The sequence below is a fragment of the Xiphophorus hellerii genome, chromosome 18 (genome assembly GCF_003331165.1).
Source record: "Xiphophorus hellerii strain 12219 chromosome 18, Xiphophorus_hellerii-4.1, whole genome shotgun sequence".
In the NCBI taxonomy this organism is placed as follows: domain Eukaryota; kingdom Metazoa; phylum Chordata; class Actinopteri; order Cyprinodontiformes; family Poeciliidae; genus Xiphophorus; species Xiphophorus hellerii.
Genome location: NC_045689.1, coordinates 20,278,658 through 20,296,266, shown reverse-complemented (window position 1 = coordinate 20,296,266; position 17,609 = coordinate 20,278,658). Strand labels below are relative to the sequence as shown.

Genomic DNA, 17,609 nt, shown 5'->3' with positions numbered 1-17,609 from the left:
GATGTCTCCCATGGAAAAGGAGAACATGCAAACTCCGTGCATAAAGACCCCAGGTCAGGATTCAAATCCAGGCACTTCATATTGTCGACTTCTTTAAAAAATACCTCACTAAATAGGACTTGGAGAGTTTTCTTATCCTCATTCTAAGAGAACATGATGTTGGAGGCAAGCTAAGTTTATTTTGTTCTAACAAAACATTCTGAAGTCATTTAATGTTAAACAGATTTTATGATTATCAATTGCGAATAAATAAAGCGTACACTTTCGCAGAAGAATATGCATGTCAAACCTGTCAGAGCTGAGGTCTCTAGCTGTCATACAAAAGAGCAACCTTCTCAGGCCGCATCTCTGAGAAAGTTGAGGTCCTTTCTCAGAGGATAGCAACCGAGAAAGCCCGGTCTGCCACACACCAGACTTCAATAAATGGGTGATTTATAGGCTTCTGCAGCACTTGATGGCCATCGTGCCATCAAGTGCATTCAGTCATTTGAATCAGGTGTTCTGGAACAGAGACACATCTAAAATATGCAGCGTAGTTCTTCTTGAGGACCGGAATTGCTCTCAGCCAAGAGAGTGAGTCAAATCTTAAGTCTTTGGTTTTGCAACACAACTCCGACTCTTAAACCAAAGTCACAATCTCTACCACTTCCCAAACAGTATAACACCGATTAGTAGCATACAGAACGAATCAATTAACTTCCATAAGTTGTCTCCAGTCCGTCTGTGGGTGGTGTGAAATAACAACAACGCCAAGTTGTCTATTTAGGCCAGTAGGCCTAAAAAGACAACTTGCATATAAGTGTAAAGAGCAGCATATGCACTGCTTGAGCAGCTTAAAAGGGATTTACATCCTATTAGATTTTAAAAGGTGTCGGTGTTACTGAGCACCAAATACATGGTGCAACATTCATACTCAAGTTGTCACAATAGCTGAATATTGTCAGAGAAACAGCCAACAACAAAATGAAATGACTATAAATTAGATGTATTCAAACAGGCTGTTTTGACAGAATAATTTTTATTTTTATGGACATCTCTGTAACTATACATGTACATATTTACACCTTTACATATGAAAGTACATCAAATCTCAAAACATTTGTTCTTTGTCAGCTTAGTCAAAAAACAGCGGCATGTTGTCAAGTCATCTGATAAATTCTCCTTTTTGCAAATAAATTAGTTTTTATCACTTGCTCACGAAGGCAAACGTAAACAATCCGGTAGTTATTGCAGACATCTTTCATCTACCAGAAAAACACTTTAAAAATCGGATTATTATATAAAACTTTGGCAAATGGATAATATCATCTACCTTTCATTATTTGTCCATTTCTGATAAACTAATAAAATAGTTTGCATTTAAATGAAAAATGACAAGATGACAGAAATTGTCATGCATATCAAGGCTTTTCCTCTGGGTGGAGATGTGAGGCTGAATGCAGAAAATAGTATTTACTTTTAAAAGGAATCTATTATGGCCAAATTTTTCCCACCAGGCACTTGTTTTTGCCAGATTTCAGCATTAATGAATATTATACAACTTGGTTGTCTAAATTCCCTCGTGCAGTCAGTGTCAAAATGTTTTGAAAATGAAAATCGTGTCATGCATCAAGAGAAGGCTTGCTTAGTTTGGTTACATCCTTTTTACTTTTAGACTTCTTTCTAGGTTTTCTGGTAAAATACAGGTACATGAGAAAAAGGTTTCATGCATAGTAAAAAAAAATAGTGACAAGTGAGGATTTTAGTTGATAAAAAAAAAAACCCATGCTGTGTGTGCGTGTGGGTGTCTGCGTTCACATGGTGTCTGTCTATTTGGGCAGCAGATGGTCAGGATTCACCCTCAGGGCTCTCTCCTCTTATTGGTCCACAGAGCACACATTGAAACTGGTCCCCAGGGAAAACTTGAACTGCATTTTGATACAGCTTAGACGCAGCCATGGTAATAAATCAGCTTTTAAAAGTGATCAATATGCAGATATTTATGCAATATTAGGTGCAACGATTCTTTTTTGCTACATAATTTTTTAGAGTGGAGTGCTTTACTTTGTTACATACTGTATGTTAGTTTTAAGCTGAATTTTCCATCTCTTTTGATAATTCAAGAACTGAAAGTTCAAAGTGCTCAAGGTGAAACATCAATATTGTTATAAAAATGAAGCAGATCTTGTTTTTGAAGTCTATTGGAAGATCCTTTATTTTATTTGCTTTATGCTAATTATTGGAAGCGTAAATGTTTTTGGAAGCATGTTGTTCCTACGCATGAATAGGTTATGTTGTCATTTTGAAAGGAAGAGCTTTCTTACAAAGTGATCTAAAAAGATGAAAAGCTCATCAAAGTTATACTGATGGTCTAATCGATCTGAAACATTAGTGAGTGGAGAACTTTTAGCTTATTTTTAAAGGCAGTATATTGACCAAACAAACTGGTAATCTCAGTGTGAATCAGTTTAGCCAAGGTTATCCTAATATACAAAAATTGAATCCACATTGAAAAGCAATCTCAACATAAACATACAGTATCTATACGTATCATTTCAAAGGACTGATTTCAAAGCGTTATGATTTTTAGTTTCCTCATCAGCAGTTTATATCCACATCATCAGCATGAGTGTTATGCTAATTTTGCTGATTTTCCTGGAATATTATTTTCTGTTTGTTATTTCAATAGGGAACAATTTTTTCAAAGTATTAGCAGCTCAAGTCTGACTTTTGCATTGATGTTCAATAATCCACATTGAGTTGAAATTATACATAGAAGTTTAAATGTTTCTTCATACACCCACACTAATATTTGGATAAATGTCCAGTAGTGTGTTGCAGAGCAATAACATTTGTTTTTTGTATTCTGAAACAAACGTCTGCCATAATTCTGGTTATTTGAGCATTTAACTTTGAAAAAGAATTTGAATAAATTGTTTTCCTTCCTAGTTTTCTTTGAACATAATCCACCAACTCTTAACAGCGTTCAAAACTGGGCACTTCAAAACGGTTAATGTTGGCTGACTATAACAATAAAGAACGTTCTGATTGTGCATTTGGGACTGTCATCCCGTGTCAGAGTTTCAGTCATCTTTTTGAAGATTTGAGCTAAAATCAAAGAATGCATTAGTACCACTGTCAGCTACATCGACCCTACAAGGCTGTCATTTTGAAACTTAAGAGGTGGTACATTGTTTTAGGGGGTTTAAAACTCTCTTTGATCATTCTATACCTTTAGTCTCTCAAGCTTTTCTCTATTAGGCCTCTGGCTCATCCATCTGGGCAGACGCAAATTGCTTTCATGCTTTAAGGTATTTTGCAGACGAGGCCTCTTTCTTGCTCAGCACTACATCTTAGAGCATTACCACACTTCACTATCTCGAGTTACTTGCATACTGTAACATTTTTCATGATTGGCATACTCCTTGTTTGTTCCTGATTTCCTTATGAACAACTATTGACATAAATTATGCCAGAGGCCACAGCCAGACGTATTACTGAGGTACATTTATGAATTAAATCTAGTGTATGTGCACCCAAACATTTAAAAATCACTAAAATTGCATGTGAGATTACAGGTTGGTTAAATAACTGTTCAAATAAAAATCAGTGAAAGCCCTAAATTAATTGGGCATTCATGTTGATTATTATGTAAAGATCTAACTGCATGATTTCAGGATTTTTAGGCATTGTTCAGGCTTAAAAGCTTAAGAGTGAAATGAAAAATTTAGTTTTTCTGACATTTATGTTTGTTACTCTGCTGCTTCAAATTTAACATTGAACAGAGCAGCAGTAATTATACAAGTAATCAACCAACCACATGTTCATAGAAGTAAATCCAAATGAGGCACAGGCAGTATATCTATGAGGATCTTCCAGACTTTGCAAATGTGGAAGAGATCTTTTGAAATTTACCTCTGAATATTATGAAAATTCAAATGTATAAAATAGATGCATTAGGTTTTTTGGACTAAAGTTAAACAACTAAATGTATATGTTCTAAGCATTCACATGAATATTTGTAATGTTCTTTGTCGATGGTGTTCCCATTTGAACCTTCAACACCTTATAAAAATATATTGTTGTCACTTTCAGTTCAAACATCGTTCCACGCTGGGATTCTGGTCTCTGGATTTGTAAACCAAAGAAACTCAAAGGAGAAATTGAAGAGAGACACTACACTGCGTGACAACAATTTAACAGAATTACTCAAAAATCTTAACACTTTTTCACATGAGCCAACATGTTAAATTGCACATAGACACATGGGCAGTTGTTTTTTTGTGTGTATCTGTTTCCTTAACAACAGTTTGTAAAGTAGCAGCAGGGAAGGATGAGTTATTATGTCTTTTCCGGTATTAGCTCAGTGGAGAAAAGAACGACCAGGATGAAGTGTATATTCAGCCCGGTCTGTGTTGCTTTCCTGTCAGCTGTGTTTAGGTCTACTTCAACATTAGATATGCGCTGCTTAAAACTAAACTCACATCTGTTTAGGTATGTCGCTCCAGCATAGTGAAACGGGTTCTTAACCCCCTCGTTAGTTTTGCAACAAACAGTGGACTCATTTACAGCATTTTTCTGTCCTCCTTTTTCAGACGTTGCCTGCCGCTCCTCTTCGACTTTGTTATAGTAGCTGTTTGAGATCAGCCGAAACACTCTGTTGTCTAAATCCAAGTGGCTTTGCTTCAAGTTTATTCTCCGATGCTGCTCCTCCATGTCTGGTTTTCTAATCCAATCAAAGAAACATGACAGCATAAAAATATCCATCACTCTGTGGCACCCAACATTAGCAGAGTGATCTTCAATGATATGCAGGTTTTCTGCATGGATCAAATCACCAACAGTATTTTGTTCCTTTTATATTTTTTTTATTTTTTGTCTGATTTCAGTGTCAGTAAGCCTGTAGAAGAAATAGAAAACTAGCGTTTACTCCAATTTTGATCCAATTTTGTGAAAAAATATTTCACTTAGGCAATGCAAACATAGGTAAACAGTTTACCGATCATACATGAAGTTCTGGATGATAAAAATACAAACTGAAGAGAATAGGTTGACACAGAGAAGTCCAAACAAAGAAAGTGTCTAACTGCTAAAAATAGCTCCTTTACTTGCACTCTGTATGTCATTGCTGTTTCATTAAAATACCCAACACTTTCATATTAGCTCAAGTCCACATAAAATTCACCTGATGTTACTTATGAACCAAGCTATTTTTTAAAATTTACAATTGTGGTTGCAATATGAAAATTTGAATGATTTGAAGATGTGCAAGTAATCTCATAACCCACCATAAGAAGACGACTTGAAATACGTATTTACAAAGCTCCATCAAATGGAGGTGTAAATATACACAAAGATAAGCAGTAGCAAGTTTAAGACAATTCCAATAACTCCCAGCACAGCCAGGAATCTCTCCTCAGGTGTGCTCGGGTGCGGACACGTCAGTTCCATGTAAAACTATCTTCTTGAACTCCTCCAAATGAAAAGGAATGGATATTTTGGAATGGCTATGCTTTTTTTAAATTACACAAATGTACAGTTTGAGGAAATGTTTAGGTGCTATTTGACTCAAAGCATTCTGCTACTGGTTTAGATTTTGGTCAAACGTAATGGTGTTAACTTCTAATTTTCTTGCGTTAGCTCAAAGCTCTCCTGTTGCTCAATTGTAACATTGGCTGGCAGTTCTATTGGCAGTGATGATCTCAACTCTTTCAAAAATAAACACACAAAAAAGCGCAAATCTTAGCATTTCCACAGCAAAGATTAGGTCTCACAGTCAGATTTCAGAACAAAAATCTGTGAAGTCAAAAACCTGTTTTTCCTTAATCAGTCTTGATTATTAGAGTATTAGAGATGTGAATATTTATAAAATGTGAAAACACAGTTTTGGTTTAACACCACATAGTTGCCCTACATGCTGTAGTGGAGTTAGTGTTCCTGCAGATGTCTAAACTTTGCATGTCAACAGCCAGTGAAGCAACCCTCTAAAAGTATATGACTACTTCCAGAGGCAGGGATGCAGTGGCAGGAGGAGGCTTTGGCACCAGCATCTTTCGTTGAGGTCCTGTGGGAAGCCTCAGGTGACGGAGGTGTAGATGTAGACGAATATAACCACTAACAGATTTAGGATGGTTCCAATGATGCCCAGCACAGCTAAAATTCGCTCTTCGCGGTCATTAGTTGAGTCATCCTCTCTGGTGTGAGCGCTGCAGACATAGTGGCTGCCGGGTATCATGGTTACCATCACAGAACCCCACCACCAGAGGGCACAGTGCCTGTTGGGGACAGTCGGATGATGGTTGTGGGTGGGAGTGGGGTTGGTAAAAAAAGAAATATGTAGGAGGTGGCAAAGAAAGGAGAGGAGGATATAGATGAAGTAAAGGAAAGCAAATTGATTCAGAAGAGAGAGAAAGAGAACTTAGGTTAAATATTTCTGAGAAAGAATGACTTTCATTAACAAACATGTCCGGCTGACTCTACGTAGAAACATCTGATCTGAAAAAAATAAAAAGATTAAATAAACATTTCTTCTTGTCATACTTCTCTCAGGTTGTCAAGCCTTTAAAAGCCTCCATAACCACTGAATTCTGTTGTTTTCATTCAATATTTTTAACCCTCCAACTTTTCTTACAAATAGAGCATAGTTTTGTCAAAGAAATTTTAAATACTTCATATTAAAGTTTCTTAAAAAGTACATGTCTTTTAAAAAAAACTTGAAGTATTGCACTCTAAATAAGTTCTTGAAGGTTCTGTTCATGTCGCTGCCCTGCAGATGAGATCATAGATGCCTGAACAATGGAGCAAGTGGAATAGCAAAGTGGGGGTACAAACTTGCTCCCTCATTTTTTGACACAAAGAAATCTGATCACTCCCTGCAGTCTACAAAGTCTTATTCATTCTCATTATGCTTCATTAACCAGCCTCCAAAAAACAAAAATAATGGCTAAATGTTAGTCCCACCGTTTTTCACCTGTAAGTTATAGTGAATCTGGAAAGTAGTCACAGCATTTCACTTTTTTCCACATTTTATGTTATGGCCTTATTTGGAATTGTATTAAATGAATCTCTGTTTCCCCACCCTGGTCCTCAAGGTGCCCTTACCCTGCATGTTCTTCTTCTTCTTCTTTTTATTGGCGGTTGGCAAAAAATGTTAACCAGCATTACTGCCACCTGATTCAGATGATTGCAGTTCAGCAATTACTTGTTAATCTGTCATAAAGCAAGGAAACACGTAAAACGTGCAGGGCAGTGTGCCTCAAGGACCAGCATTGGGAAACATTGTCCTGAATTATTTGTCAGGCTTTTTCCCTTTTAGTTCTAGATCAGTGATCTCAAATTGCAGTCCTTGAGACCAGAGTCCTGCAACTTTTAGATTTTTTCCCCCCCTTGTTCTACACGCTTGAATTAAATGGCTAAACTGCATCACTAGCATGTGGTCAAGCTCTACAGAGCTCTGCTAATGAGCTAATATTGGAGCCAGGTGTCCTGAAGCAAAGAGACACCTAAAGGTTGTCCTCAAGAGACCGGCTCTTGAGGACTGGAGTTTGAGGTCGCTGTTCTGGATCCTTTTAGTCCCTTTGTGCTTTATTATCAATCTTCCTACAGTGTTTCTCTCACAGCTGCACTGTTCCCAATCAACCACCTGTCTTTTGTCTGTAATCAAACTCCCCAGTATTTAAGCCCCTCATGTTTTGTCATTTCCTGCTTGTTTCTTCCATGACATAAACTGTCTGTTTTTGCCTTTTCCCTGCTCTGGTCCTTTTGTGGGTCCCCATCTGAAAGTCATTTCAATAATACAATAGTCAATTTTGCCACAGTCAGTCTGTGTGTTTGGGTCCTTTTCAAACTTTAGCCTAACATGACACCTTCTGCGTCAAAGTTTGGCTAGATGAAATCGCTTGTCAACGTTATTTTCAAAATTATGTCCTTTAATCACCTTCACCTGCTGTTTTTTTTAAAAATCAGTTGTTTTTGCTTTAGTTAAGTCCTTCTTATGTAAAGATTTCTTTATATTCTTGAGAATACATAGATTTTTGGACATATACAGACTGTACGCCATACATGTATCTTGACTTCTACACTCCCCTCCAGGCACAGGCTTCAACACTGGACCAGTGCTGCATCAAATATGCATCAAGATATTGGACCAACACACTGTCTCTCCTCTCCTACTCTCTCCCCTCTCCTTTCTTTTCAGAAACACATCATAATGAATTGCAGCAACTCAAGCGTTAAGTCAGTTCTAATTAATATTTCAAGACAACCCGTATAGTCAAGCCTCTACGACTCGTCTTCATTACTGTAATTAGGAGCAGTCAGATGTTATAATTCTGCTCCAGCCTATTTCCCTTTTATTTTTTAACTATTAAAAATTTACTGTAAAGCAAAAAATGCAAGACATTTTTTTAAACAGATTCCTGTGGTGAGTGACCCTCCATGACAGTCTGTATAAATATCAACCTATATGTTTATAATTTTAAATGACATTTACAAAACACCACAGGACGTCTTCATTAATCTTTCACCATCAAACAGAAAGTGGCTATCTTTGTAGCATTTGTAAGCAGTTATTGGATATGCTTTTTGGTTTACATGTTTCTTCCAGTATGACTACTAACAGATTGTGCTCTAAGTTGGTTCAGCATTTTTTAAATGTTATTTATTTATTTTTCTTCAGAAATAATGACAAGGTTTAAGCAACATTGCTTGTTAGGACTTAGTCCTGCATAATTTTGCCTATTTATGACAAACTGGGAGTATGCTTAGCCGGTTTTGAATTAAACAAGGAGAGTAGGTACTGTGCAGAGCAGTAGAAACAGGGGAATTCCTCATTAGCTTCCCCACTGACTATGCAAAGGCAAGCATTCTGCCCCATGAAACTCATGCATATTATTCATCATGGTTGGAGCAGATAGCCACTCTGCCTCTTCTTCCTGTCAGATCACATTATACCCAATATGATTTCTATGAACATCATCTATTTGCAATGTGTGCTACCGGAACTGTAAGAGAGAAGTCACATGGGAAGCAACAAACCATCATGAATGTAAATCTCACAGCTTGTCAAATGCATATCTAATATTACAATATTATTGTTTAATTTATGCTCATAGTTACGACATCAGGGAGGTTTTTTGTCACTTTTTTGCAGGTGCAATCAGTCATCTAAAGTTATGAAGTGATCTCAGCAACCTTCATAAATAAAACAGTTTGCTTTATGTATTATTAGTGATGGCATACATAGTTATGAGTTTATGGATCTACTCGGAATATGATTCAAATTTGCAGTAGTATAGTAAGCAAGGCATAAAACGTTTGCCTCGGGGCAAAAAAAAAACTCCATGGTCTTGAATATGTTTCTGCAGAAACATGCTTTTTTGGTTGGGAGTTTGGGGTTTCTCTGAGAATTTAACTGAACCATAAATTGCAGTCTTGTTAATATTTAATAAAAGTTTCCTATCTTTGATATTTTGTTTTTCAAGTTTTTAAAGTGCTTTGAAAGCAAATCAAACATTTTTAGGAGCACTGCTATTAGGGAACACACAGGCAGATTTTTAGAGATTCGTCCTAAAAGTTAGTTTTGCCTGCAGCAGGAAACCGTTCTTAAAAGCTGTCATTGCTAGAGTATTCATAAAAGGCCTGGGGTACCATATGCATCGACACAATCTCTGAGAGAAAAAGAATAAATCAGACACACATTTTGAAGGAAGTTCTATTTGGAGATTTAATGGAAAGTTTTGGCCAACATGTAGAAAGCTGTGTGGCAGACGGCTAACAAGGCACATCATCTGGGATACACCATCCCTGTGAAACATGGTGGTTACAGCATTATCCATTGGGAATGTTTTTGTGTAAACTAGTTAGAGTCAATGGAAAGTTAGCGGGAGTTAAATAACCAGATACCAAAATCTAAGTTAAAACCTGCAAAAGACTTATGTCTGAGACAGAGGTTCACGTCCCATTAGGACAACCACCTCATTCATCCAGAACTCCAATGAAAAGCATTAGTTCAATATTTATGAGTGGCACAAAGTACAGACCTAAATCCATTTGCGAATCAGTGGTGAGACTTAAAAGCAGACATTCTTCATTCTGTGTCAGGTTAAGCTCTTTAACAAGGAATGATGGGCAGAAGCTTTTGTCCTCAGATGAACTAAACTGGTAGAGACATATCCCAAAGAACTAGTTGTTGTTATCACAGTGAAAGGCTCAAGTATAGAATTAGATGACTTGAGAGTGAGAGAATATTGTTTATCAAGAAAATGATTAAGTGTCCTTCATATCCCTTCCTCTAGCTTATTGAAACTACAGGGAGTTTTATTAAAATGTGTGCCGTGTCCCGCCATAAGACCTTTTCCCAGCTGCAGCCTTTCATAGCATGTTGGGTATGTTATATGTACAACATTTGTGTTACAAAAACATTGTGGAAATATTTAAAGAAATTATTGGAGGACACCTTTTCTAGTGCCCTGTACACACTCCTCAGGAAGAGAACAATTTGTTTTGGTTACATGAGATTGTAATAGTAAGAGCTAAGATCTTACTGACCAGGATACCTTCCCCACTGCAGCAGACCCACTTCATAAGTCTTGGACACCACACAGGATATACATCAGAACAAGCTGAAAGAATTCTCAAACAAGAACTGACATAACAATTTTGTTCCTTTGTTTAGCTCAAAGAGAGCAAAGAAATCTCTATTCTTGCAGAGTACTGTCTGGGCTTTAAAGTCTGAATTTCTGAATGTAAAAGAAAACTTTGTAAAACATGTTTGCTCTGTAAAATGGTTTCAGACTTGCCCATCACCTAGATTTCTACTTGCACAAGTAGCTCCACATCTGCACATCTGGTTAAATAAAAAGGAACATAAACAATGACTAAACATATCAGCAAATAAAGACAAATCTGAATTTACCTTACAAATGTACACCTTTTACACTGTAATTCCAGAAAAACATTTTGCTCTACTTTGTGTTGGTGTGTCACATCAAATTCTAATGAAACATACAGAAGTTTGTGGTTGTAACTTCAAAAAATGTAAAGATGAAAAAGTTCAGAGTGTGAATTCTTTTGCAGGGGAATGTATGTCCAACCTCACTGTTCGACTTTTTCTATCAAGACCCGTGACCTCTTTAACCCTGGCCACGTTCCAAGGTACACAGTGCCGCTATTGCTCTGCCAGACGACAGAATGAGAAGGTCAAACATAAACAGTTTGTCTGGGCTGTATTATTAAGCTGCTCATCAGGCAATGATCCGGGAGAGGACGTACTGTCTGGAGTCATTGATTGCTGCTGCTATTGACTTTACAGAAAGTCTCAACAATAGAGTGGAGTCTTCACATAGATCACTGAGAGACAAAAGCACAGAACAAGCTGCTTCAAGACACTTCTAAGATGCAGTAACCTTCAGCATCTATAGCAGAGAGGCACCAGCTTTTCCGCCCCCCTTCCTGAAGCTCACATACACACACTCCACTGATTTAGATATGGTGTGGGAGTGGGATCTTTGTGACACTAGAATGTTCCACAGTCTCATTACGAGCTCGGCTGGCCTTCTCTACGAGCATTTAGAGCCAGCGGCCATCAAGCAACTGTCACTTCTCTTCAGCCACAGCTCTGCTTGTTCCATGTGAGCCCATGACTTGGAAAGGGGCAATAAAGGGTGGAAAATGTGTCTCGTGTAAGATTGAGTGATTTCATGATAGACTGAGAAAGGGGAGAGTACAACTTTGTGTCAAAACCTGAAATTTTAGGGAATTGCAGTCATCTTGCTACGTATCCCTTCATTAATTAGTGAACACCTTCAGGAATCCTCCCACTCTGACTTTCTAATGTTTGGTCTTCATTTTGCTCCCAGGCAGGAGTGTCATGTGACCCATGGACACCACCATCATGTGACCTAGATTAAACAGTTTGAATCACAGTGTGGAAGAATAAAGTGTCACACTCCAGACCCTGACATCCTGAGGTTTCTACAGTATTACATGACCTTCATCCAATAAACCCCCTGAGCTCTGTCGTCTGTATCGGACCTGAGAAAAAATGACTCACTGACACCTATGCAAGGACTCTGATATGAAAGTGTGGCATAAACGGAGTGATGTGTACTCACCACACATCGCACCAGGGTGGCAACCAAAGAGTCCTTTGTTTCTTCTCTTTATCTGAGCATTTTCGTTGTGGTTCCCCCCTCTTCGTCCGTTGTGTTTCTGTCACCTCCGCTTGCTCCTTCTCCTTTTTCTTCGCCTCCCTTTCTCCCTTCCACCCGCTGCTGTTCTGGTCCAGGTCTGTCACTGGTGAGGAGAATCCATGCAAATGCTCACACAATCTGACACAATCGTCTTCAAAGCTCAGTGTGAACACACACTAATCGATAGTCACACCCACATATGTGCAAAGGAAACAGTTAATCCATAACGGCTGCCCCACATTACCACACAGCTGGTTTTTCCATAGCTGAACGGAGAGCGTGGCACTGTGTCGTCCTGCGTAATCGCCTTGAGATGCAAGTGATTCTAGTCAGAGACTAGGCAGTTTCTAACTTAACACCCTGGTGGCATTAACTGCCTTAGAGACAAAAGCAACAAGCACAAATTCACCACCCGTCCAACGATCCCTTGCACCACGGCTGATTAAAGAATCTCCTCGCGTGTGTGCTCAAGAGGTCTTCCACTTGCCAAATCTCTGTAATGAGGCCATTTTCTGAGATCAGGAATTGCTCCAATCAGTCCAGGACAAGATAATTATAACATAAGCCTCAGGGACATCAGTTAATCTCACCTGACAGAGATTCAGAGTAGCATTTCAGTCCAGCATGTTCATCTCTATTATCCTCAAAGAAAAGAGGAAGGCGATCACATTGTTTCATGGAAATGGATTCGTCCTTTCAATTTTGCTGTTCCACGTCAACATCCAGCTTTTCTTTTAGTCATTCCAGTGTCTACAAGGGGTTTCATAGCTGGCCAAATGTCCTCCAAGAAGCCAACTCTGGCTACTTTGTCGGGAACTTGTGCCAATGTTAGGCAGCAGCATTCTTTATGGCCATCGTGTGACGCAGGTTGTCTGAGCTTTAAAAATCCAGTAGAATAAAAAAAAGCAGTTGCACAAGTTCTTTCCAGATTGGCTTGTCAAAAATGTTTAACACCTTGTGACGTATTTGTATCACAGTTGAGATTTCCAGTCTTCACGATGATTAACCCTCCTTTTTTCAACTCTTTCTGTATTCTTATTGAAATCATTAAGTTTGGTGTGGCTTATGTCACTTTTTCTCTACCTTTGTCTCCTGTGTCTATGGACAAGTGGAAAAAAACTTTCTCTCTCATTTGCAGACCTCCGGTTTGCCTTCTCCCTCAAGCTGGGAGATAGTGACTCTGGACTTCTCCAGTGGGAAATGAAGAAATTGTTAATTAACACAGCCCTCTTGACCTTTGAAGCTCCCTTTCCACAGTCCTTGCTGCAAACCTTCACTCAACCTTCCCTCAGCCAGCTTCAGTCATACTAAACACTTAAGTTCCTAAACTCACCCTCCAGCAAACTGATTCACTTGGCCTATTTCTCGCTGCCCGCCAGCACAGCAGGCTCCATCCTCAAGCTGTCCTTTGCCTGTCCGGTGACAGCTTACTTCTGCTCCAGCCCCTTCTGTGTTTGCTCCATATTCCTCCTTAGCGATCCTTTAGCACTGCCTCTGCTGCTCCTCTTGCATGCAGAATACAGTGTCTCCTCGCTGCTGAGCTCTGAGTCATACAGCTCACTCTCTCCTCCCTTTTCCTTCCAGAAGCTTGCAATGCCCCCCCTACCACCACTATCACACCCCTACCCTCCTTTTTTTGTCTTTTTTTTATGGTGGTGCCTCATCTCTCTAAGAACCCATCAGGATTCATTCAGCATGTCTTTCCATCCTTGACACCAGAGGAATGTGTTTGCATCATTCAGCCAAGGGTTGCCTCTGGACAGACAAAATACAAATATTGTAAGCCAGGAGACACAGGAGTTTGACTGAACATTTGTGATGTTGTTTTGTCCACGATTTTGCTAATTGTTTTACTTTGAATTCATCTCTTGCTGAACAAATGTCTTGTGTGGGTGGGTGGGTGTGTGTGATGTAGCCTCTGGTGCAGCTATGGCTTTGTTTCCCTCCCTATCTGTTTAAAGCTTGCTGTTGGTTCTTCAAGTGGCTGTCAGGGGGAAAAAAATACAATACAGAAAATGTTGCCTGAATACACAACAAAATAACGGAGAGGTGCTCTGAAGAGAAAACAGAAGAACCGGGGAAGAAGCATGTGCATGAAAAATAAAAATGCCCTCAGGAAGTGTGGAAGTGACAGCAAAGGAGATACAAATGGAGAGAGGAAAGGGGAGGATGAGGAGGGGGAGGAGGAAGGAGATGAGGAAAAGAGTGGAGGAGGAGGGATATTTTGTGTGGGTGGAAAGGAGACCAGATTGTGGATGGATGGAGAGTTAAGGGAACATGGGAGTTTGCAGGGTAATGAGGAGATGAGAGGGCTTGTTGACAGAGGCACATAACCAAATGAGAGGATGGAAACAAACGCATATGCATGAGTTGGCTGGTGGGTTGCCCCTCAACTAGGAAATTTTTCTTTCACCTATTCAGAAGAGCCCCCTCTGACATTATATTCATCGATACTGTAACTATAGAAAAGATCCTCAGTGAGTGGTTTGTTGCTTGCTGGTTGATGTTTTACCTGTATGGAACCACTGTCCGCTCTTTGACAGCATACTGCTCCTCCTTTTTTAATTTCTTGCTCTTTCATCGCTCTCTGTCTGCTGCTGCAGCCTTCGCTGCCAGCGCTGTATCGTTGAAAAGCAGCATCTCTCTTCCCTCTCTCCACCTCCTCTCCATCGCTCTCATTTCCCTCCCTTCTTTTCCCTCCATGCTTCTCTCTATATTTGTCCTCCTCTGCCTGTACCTCTGTCTCCACATCTCATATGTTCACCCTTCCTATCTCTTGTCTCCACCCCCTCCTCCCCATATTCCATCAGTTCCTCTCCACCTCCCTCTCATCTAGTCCTCCATCCTACGCTTGCTGTTACATCCCCCCTCTCTGAGGGAAGCTTCGAGAACACAGTGGACAGACTTGGGGAGAGGAGAGCTCTATGGACATGTGGAACAGCATTACTCTGCCTTATGAATAAAACACATATAAACACATGCATGTCCTCTCATATGCATGCATGTCTTCATCAAGTTGAACAACCTGACAAGTGAAGCAAGGGTTTTGTGATGCATACATACCTGAGCAATATCTATGACACTGCCTCATGTGCTCAGACTTTTGTTCCCCACTGAATTTGAATGGAATATGTAATAGAAATATATTTTGATAATATTCATATGACAGCAGGAATCAATTTTATAGACGTTTTGAAAAAGGACATTGTAAATCCCGTGAATTTCCAGGGTTTCCTGTAACTTTTTGTTCACATACAGATTAAGACAACAAAGCTCACAGTTTCCCAGTTTTTATCAAACACTTTCTGTGGCCACCCAGGTTTGATCGAAAGCTGATAATTACAACATGGCTTGGTCACAACATATTTGAAAATCTCATTTCAGGTTGAATGGGTCTCATGGTGGAGCAAAATTGTCCTCTAGTACAGAGAAATTTGACGCTGGTTGAAGCATTTCAGTGTGGTACTTTGGGTACTTGGGCTTCTTGTTTCCCAAACATTTATTCAGACTTCCAAGTATATTTTGACATTAAATGAGGCGCCAGTAGCTTAGTAATTTATTCGGAGCCCGGCCAGCCCAGTGTGGCCTGTATGTATCCTTCGCATGAGAGTAGGAGTGACGTGGTGAAATCTGATGTATTCATACAAGAATAAAAAACATAAATATCATATTTTAAGTTTTGAACCTATGATGGACACATTACTGTTTGCTCATATTAATATGCACGCACATATCAATCTCATCATATTGTCAAAATTAACAGTATTAACAACATTAAATAAATGTGCTCCTTAACACTCCTTAACAACCACTGCCACATCTCAAAATGTTCAGACAGGTACAAGTGAGATGTATAGTCAATACAAATATAGTCTTCACATCCTCCTCTAAATTGTTGTCATACACACATTTATGCCCCTTAATAACGTTTTAATGACAAGATAATTGAGTAACCTGTAGCCATCCAGACAACATTTCCCCATAGATTTTGCTTTCAGCAACTGAAATCATATGCAGTTTATTAAGCACATAAAACAATCTGGGCATTTTGTGAGAGATAACATTATATAAAGAGTTTTTCTTACTTTATTGGAAAATGAAATCAATATATCCTTCTGCTTTTCTTCAAATAAAAGTTGAGAAACCAATTTTAGCTACACTATGGCTGCCTCTGTGAGCCCAATCTTTAATTGAATTTTATAAGAGCTTGGGTCAACTCAAAAGCCAGAAAGTAAGCTGCCTTTCTACATACAAATAGCCTAAAGTAGGCAGTTTTAGTTTTATTTTAGTTAGAAAAATCTCTTCAGATCTTAATGTGATCTGTGCTAATCTAAATATATTCGTTTAAACTTAGGGTGACACAATCAAAAAGTTTGGTGCTTTTTCTGAAAAAGCTGTTTTGGGATTTGCTAAAAATAACTTACAAAAGTAACGTACTTGGTTTTAAGAGGTGGAAAGGGTGATGAATCAAATCTCCCTCTCTGTTGAGCAATTTGTTTTAGCTTGTCTTAACCTTGAAAGCACATTATTAATGTATGAGTGAACATATACAGTAGAACTCAGCCCGGGAGCTTGCAACACTATGACACCAAGCTGTAAAAAATGTGTTCATAACTTCTTTTTCAGCTAGCTTCATTTCTCCTATCAGGAGTTTGTTTACCTGTTGTAGGCTATGGCCCCGACCAGGAACAAAAGAATGAGTCAGAATTTAATTAAATGATAATTAGTATATTTTGCTGCCTCATAATTGGATTTTTTTATTTTTTTTTGTTAGAACAGGAAGTTTGTTAAGCAAATTTTCATATTATCTAAATATATTCTGTCTGTCTAAATGTCACAATCTAAAAGCCTGTGCTATTGCTTGTATTTCTTCTTTGGGTTTTTTTAAGCTCTTTTCCTTGAACTTTATGTTCATTTCCTTTCTAATCTATGCACTTGACTATACTTCATTTCTTTTTATTTAAGAATTGACACTTGACCCACTTATCCTTCTAGTTGAAAACATGCTGCTAAATAGTGAGACATAGACAGTGGTTTGCTGTGAGGTTCATGAGGGATGAGGCCCTGACACCTCTGGATTTGGATGTACAAATATATAAAATCCAAAATAGTATTTTAACTTTAAAATAAGATTACATAAAGTGTACTTTCTTAATCCCAGAGTCTGGGAAATTATTGGGCGACAGGAACATGATGTACAGAAAACAAATAATAGTAAAAATGAAATACAAGATGAAATGTAAATTTATATGACTTTTTAAAAACGGTTTTAAGTAATCAGTTTCATATTGTTATGCTATATAATGATAGCAAAAATATACATATATTTTGTTTTATACAAGGTCAAATTTTGTTTAATTCTTTTTAATTCAATTTCTTTTTTGGTCTGATATCTTATTTTATCAAAATTGAAAATCGTATATGCTCTCACCTTTCTTC

General features: G+C 38.4%; 1 long non-coding RNA gene across 1 annotated transcript; it reads right to left on the bottom strand.

The window, feature by feature from the left end:
- Nucleotides 1–999: 999 nt before the first annotated feature.
- On the bottom strand, nucleotides 1,000–13,764 carry LOC116737561 (uncharacterized). The gene is made up of 2 exons (XR_004342850.1): nucleotides 12,093–13,764; nucleotides 1,000–6,254 (listed from the first exon to the last, which is right to left on the bottom strand). It is a non-coding gene; the product is annotated as an uncharacterized LOC116737561 (long non-coding RNA).
- Nucleotides 13,765–17,609: the final 3,845 nt, after the last annotated feature.